Source organism: Pinus tabuliformis, chromosome 5_2 (assembly GCF_031772625.1).
Source record: "Pinus tabuliformis cultivar Carrire ecotype Pingquan chromosome 5_2, CPIR1, whole genome shotgun sequence".
Classification (NCBI taxonomy): domain Eukaryota; kingdom Viridiplantae; phylum Streptophyta; class Pinopsida; order Pinales; family Pinaceae; genus Pinus; species Pinus tabuliformis.
In genome coordinates, this window is record NC_142306.1 from 612980011 (window position 1) to 612986278 (window position 6268).

Consider the following 6268-nt stretch of genomic DNA (forward strand, 5'->3'; position numbering starts at 1 on the left):
TTGCTACACCTTGCAAATCTTTGTCAGCGCATTCTCCAAAATCTTATTGAAGGCTTCAACAATTCCATTGGCATATGGGTGATACAGTGTACTCTTCTGATGGTAGACCTGGAATTCTTTTGTCAACGTGTTGATCATCTCGTTCAGAAAGTGCGTAAATTTGTCACTCATCAACACTTTCGGGCAGCCAAATCTGGTTAAGACATACTCAAACAAAAACTTTTCTATTGTAGCCCCTGTACAATCCTTAATTGGGTGTGCCTCTGCGCATCTGGTTAGATATTCCGTCGCAGTGATGATATAACGCACACCCGTTTTCTTTCCTGGGGGCTGAATTGGCCCAATGAAATCAATCGTCCATTTCTCAAATGGATGCAAAGATACTTGAGATTGTAATGGAAATTCATCCCTTCGCGATGGTTTTCCAGTTCTATGACATGCATCGCATGCCTTACAATACGCTTTGGAATCCTTGTGTAATGTTGGCCACCATAGACGTGCGTGCAAAATATTCTACGTAGTTGCCTTTCCTGCATAATGACCTCCTGCAGCCCCTCCATGAGCTTCAACGAGAATGCCATCTCTCTCAAAATCCAACACATATCTTCATAATATTTCATCTGCACCCATCTTATACAGATGTCCCTCAATAACTGAAAAATTTGCCACGCACACTATGAGTTCCTTCTTTTGCTAACTTGTATAACCTTCCGGTGTAATCCCCATAGTCAAGAAGTGAATGATTTATGTAAAATGATTATCTACTATGCACACCGTAAAGAGCTGTGCATTTGGAAACCCTTCATCCAGATTATTGGGTTCTTCGCCGGTTTCGATTAGCGACAGATGGTCAGGTCCTGTATTCAACCTCCCTGGCTTCATAATGGCTTCAATGCCATACTCCTAAAATAGTAGCACCCATCTATAGATCTTCCCCTCCAACACAGGCTTATTGACCAAGTATTTCAAGGCAAAATGATTTGTGGACATTTTGAAATGTCATCTCAACAGATAATGTTTGAATTTATGTAGTGCGTACACCATGGCCAATCCTTCATGCTCAGTCGTTGAATAATTCTTCTTGGCCTTTTATAATTTCCTACTCGTAAAGGTTATAGGATGGTCCATTTCTCCCTCACCGGCCTGCGTTAACACTGCAGCCAATGCAATGCAAGAGGCATCCACATGTACATGGAATTCCTTTTTTGAATAAGGGAATACCAAGATCAACATGATGACCATATTTTCTTTCAATACGTCTAAGCTGCACTAACATTGTTCATCCCAACAGAATGTTGCATCCTTCTTCAACATTTTCTCCATGGGCATGGTAATCTGGGCATATGCTTTGATAAATTTGTTGTAATATCTCGTATGTTCCAGCATCATGTGCAACTGATTAACATTCCTCGAGGCCTCCAGATTCACTATCACTACAATCTTGGCAGGGTTCACCATCAATCCTTGCTTGCACACAACGTGACCCAACAAGATTCCAAAGGGAACACAGAAGATGAATTTCTTTAAATTCAGCGTGATCTGATACCTGCGACATGTATCCAACATCAAGCACAAACTTGCTACATGGCACCTTACTAATCTGAACACTATCTAGTCATCAAAGTACACTTTCAGGAAATTATGAATGAACTCCTTGAACAATGTGATGACTATGTGAGAAAATATTGCAGGCACATTCTTGAGTCCAAACGGAATGACAGTATACTGAAAATAACCCTACTCCGCCACAAAGGTTTTTTTTTCTCCTATCCTTAGGTGCGATCTTGATTTGATGATACCCCAAAAACCCATCAGTAAATAAGTAGGCGTCCTGCCCCCCAACATTATCTAGCACTTCATCAGTAAACAACGTCGAGAATGGATCATGGACACACACATCGTTAAGTGTCCGCAGATCTGCGCAAATCCTTATTTCTACCTTCTGTTTCTTCTCCTAAACGACCATTGCACTTACCCAATCAGATTCTTCAATTGGTTCTATAATGCCCACCTCCAACATCTTATCCAACTCCTGGCAGACCCTTTCCTTGTACTTAGGATTAAGGCAATAGGACCTATGTTTAATAGGCTTTGCATCCAGCTTTAGAGTGACCTTCATAACAACCAAATCGCCAATTATGCCCTTCAAATCCGAAAACTTGGTAGGGAAGAGATCCTGATATTCATGGAGTAACTCAACAACTTTATCCATAGTAGCTTCGTCCCAATAGTCTCCAATCTTTGCAAACTTTAGTTTTGCTTCAATGCCAATATTTAATTTCATTGTTTTCAATGGCACGATGATTTCCAAATTGTCAATTTGTGGGCCCTTAACCTTACAATGCCCCTCTACCTCTGGAATATTAATGTTTCTTGGATATTTATCCTCCTCTTCAATGGTTACATTATAGCATTCCAACGTGTGGTGCATATGGGTGCTCCAATCTCGTTGGATCCATTCCATAGGTTCTTATGGCATTCTGAAGATAATTGCCTTAATCTCTTGAAGAGCTTCATCGATGCTTGCAAAGCCATCTTCAAAATTGAAGGTCAATAAGAATCCTTCCCTTAATATATCCTACGCCATGGTGCCATGGTAGAGCTCCGTTTCTAGATACAAATTCATGGGAATTGTATCCAAAGTATGGCAGAAGATGTGTACCCAATATGGCCACGGTTCTGTCCCCCATGCTTTAGTCCATTTCGCTAAGTGGTCCTGCGGATCATCTTTCTTGTTATATTTCTCATTCATTCTAGAATTAGGATGTCCAAACCATAATCTCATCATTCTTCTGTAATCTCTCCATCCAGCAAAACTATCTTTATGAGTACCCTAACCATCGTGCAAGCATATCGTGCAGTGGTAAATATAATGGTTGGAAGTGGTGATCCTCAGGGACTTCACACTCAAATATCCAGAAAATTATCCACATCAGTTAACCCATCATAATAGGGTATGTTCCTTACCTCCGACGAAATATAACGCAACGATTTCGTCATCATATTGCAGCTTAGTGTAGATACTTCGTGCAAATGATTCTGGCAATGCTCCAACTGTTCATCTGAATCAAAGGTATAGGAACTCTCCTGGTCCCATGCAATTCATCCATCTGCCGTTGGATTGATCCAGTCCTAGTCTCGCACTATTATTTTATAGATTTGATCCAGTTCATCCTCACTTTCTTCATAATCGCGGACTGGTTCAGTGTAGCGCGCCCCTTCTGCAGGGTCCAATGGTACTACAACTCGAAGTGATTTCTTCTCAAACAACATTGTCCTCTTCTTCAAATTGATGACCCCATTCATGTCAATGGCCCAGTCAATTCCCAAGAGCACAGGGTATGGATTACTATCATCAACGATCTCTATCACCTCAAAGTCGACCATCACGCTCGCACCTTCTATATCAACTGTTATTCCATATAATCATCCCATAGGGATGATTTTCTACTGGTTCACCATTCTGAGATGAATCAGAGACCACTGCAGTGTAGGTATCCCCATTATTTCCCTTGTTTTATTTGGTAGTACGTTCACATCGGACCCCAAATCCAAGATGACTTGGTCCATCTCATAATCTCCTATCTACGCGGTGAGCCTCATCTCGCGCCCCGTTCTTTCCTTATGTTTGCCAATTTTTCTGACCACCTGGTGTCCATTAGGGAAATTATCCTTGCTGTCACATTTATTTATTCTCTTGCAGGCCTTCCATAGCTTTTATATCGTGCAACAGTTTTATGCAAGTCTCCAAAAACGTAGTAAGCACAGAGGGATCAACCTCTACATGGACACTAGTTTCTTGCACCTTGTTCTTTCTTCCTGAGGTGGATGCCTCAGCGAAGCTTTTATTGGCCTCCATAAATGTTTCCTTAGCACGCTCGAGATTAAAACCAACTTCCTTCTCTAGGGCCTTGTAGATCCATCTATCCTTTTTAGGCCATTTTCCTTTCTCATCTCCAGTTGTTATTCCACTTCTCAACACTATATTCACGCACTGATCTTCCTTGTGGGACTTAGATCTCATCATCTGTAAGTTCTATGTAGGTTGTTGAGGCTGCACTTTATTTTCTTGCATCTTAGCTATCAGCACGAGCATTCTTCTATAGTATGGTCAAAATGGATGCAGTATTGACATGACGGGTGTGTCTAATTCTAGCAGTCTCGTGCATAGTTCTTTGGCATTCCACAGTTATAGTAGATAAGATGATTGTGGCCTCTACCAAGTCCTCCTCCTCCCCGGCTTTGTCCTCTTCCTTGATAGCCTCCGCGCACCCCTCCAATGCCTTGATCTTGAGGTCGTGTTTTGGCTTGCATCCAGTACGTAGGTGTTCTTTCCATCATTAGCTCATAGCTGCGACAGTGGCACTCATTGTGGCCCACTAATTTGCAGAAGTTATAGAACAACTGTTGGGGTGTCTGGACAAACTTCTGGAGTAAATGAGAATTATCCATCGCATGTTGTCCAACAACCTGACAAATAGCACACCATAGCATGGCCCCCATGCTCAGCCCTGCTAGAGCTTCTGGCTTCAGGGGAACTGCTCCCCCTCCTATAATATACTTCATGAATATGGGACAGTTGTCTTTATCGTGCCCCTCATTCTTGCACTTCAGACACCAGACTTCCCTGCACACCTCTGGTTTAGTCTCCTTTTCTTTCTTCAAGCTCTGCAATTCTAGGTAGAGGCTCTATAACTGAGAGTGAATTTGTTGTACTCCCAAGGTCGCATCCTGAATAAGATTTGCATGCAACCTCATCGTGATCTCCAAGGCTTCCGCCTATGTTCCTATTATTTGTTGTGATAGACCAATCCTTAGGTGTGGCAGAAGCGAAGCTATAAACCATTCACGATGTTGATCGTCTGTGAGTTGCATGTTAGCCTCTCGAATTTGACACTTCAGCCTTTGTTCTAATTCCCAAGGCGTCTCATTGACCCTCATCATGATTTCCTTAAATAAAACTACTAACTACAAGTCATACTTAGGCTTACTAAATACCTTGTTTAAAGAAACCTTAGTCTTTGCTAGCGATGCCAGAGGATTATCAAAACAATACTTAATATACCAAGTCATCATGCGATCTTGTAGAGCGATAACCAATTGTGACTTATTTATATTGTCATCAGTAATTTTTTGCGTTGTCCACACAACATTCACAAAAAACCAGAACTACTCTGTGTCTTCACTCCCTATGCCTTTGAAAATCGGAAGCTTCATGGTGTTCGCCCTGTTGGATGGTGGTGGTGGAGGTGGAGGTGTGGGTCAATGCGTATGCAGTGGAGGTGGAGGTGGAGTGGATGGATGATTTACTCTAGGAATACCCTGACTAATTAGCTAAATAGTGCTTCGCGACGGAGTCCATTCATCCCCTTTGTCGTCACTTAAAAAAGGTCCAATCAATGGACTATACTCAGGTCCCGTTCCTTCACGGTTTTTAAAGAGTCTTCCACTTCGTGTAGCTCTGAACATAAAGGCAATGGCATCACCCGTTTTTCACATAACATCATTTTAATCCATGTATTCAAAGATCTTAAATACTTACCTCATGGTCCTTCAAAAAATCTTCGCTCTACTTCATTGTAGCTGACTGGGTATCAAATGCAAATTCTATAACAAATCCTCCTATAATTCGATCAAACTAATGATCGACAACCCACGCGATCTTTTTTTTAGAAGCTTCCAGTCATCGCACTAACTCTGGAGTCCACACTATTGGGTTATCGAGCTTCTACCTTCCTTGATTGTTTGTCAATTTAGCCAACCACTCATACAATTCAATGGGGAAGGTGGAGAAGAAGATCTCATGTATAGATGTATACAGGTACCTGTTCAACGACTGTTCTTTTGACAGGTGCATATTCCTATTTTCTTGTGCCGCGAACTCATAAATTTTCTGACCCAATCAATTTTCAATTTCTTTCTTGGTCGGATTCCAATGATGCGACACCACACATCTCTTTCAAGCAGATACTGGTCTCGAAAATGGAACCATTTGTTGGCTTATGGGGTCCTAACCTAGGTTCAGAGTTAGTTGCGCCAACCAACAAATCCCTACAATACTGGCTCTTTCGGCAACAACCCACATAGTGTAGACTGCAGTCTCACCTGAAGAAGTATCGGGGGATGAAAGAACCAAGCTTCTGCATCCAGAGATGAGTGTGATGTCTTTTAGTGACCTAGATCTACCTTCATGCAGATTGATAAGCCCTTATGGATCGGTATTGCAACTCTGTTAAAACAACCTTTAGACCTTCGTGAAGGTCTACAA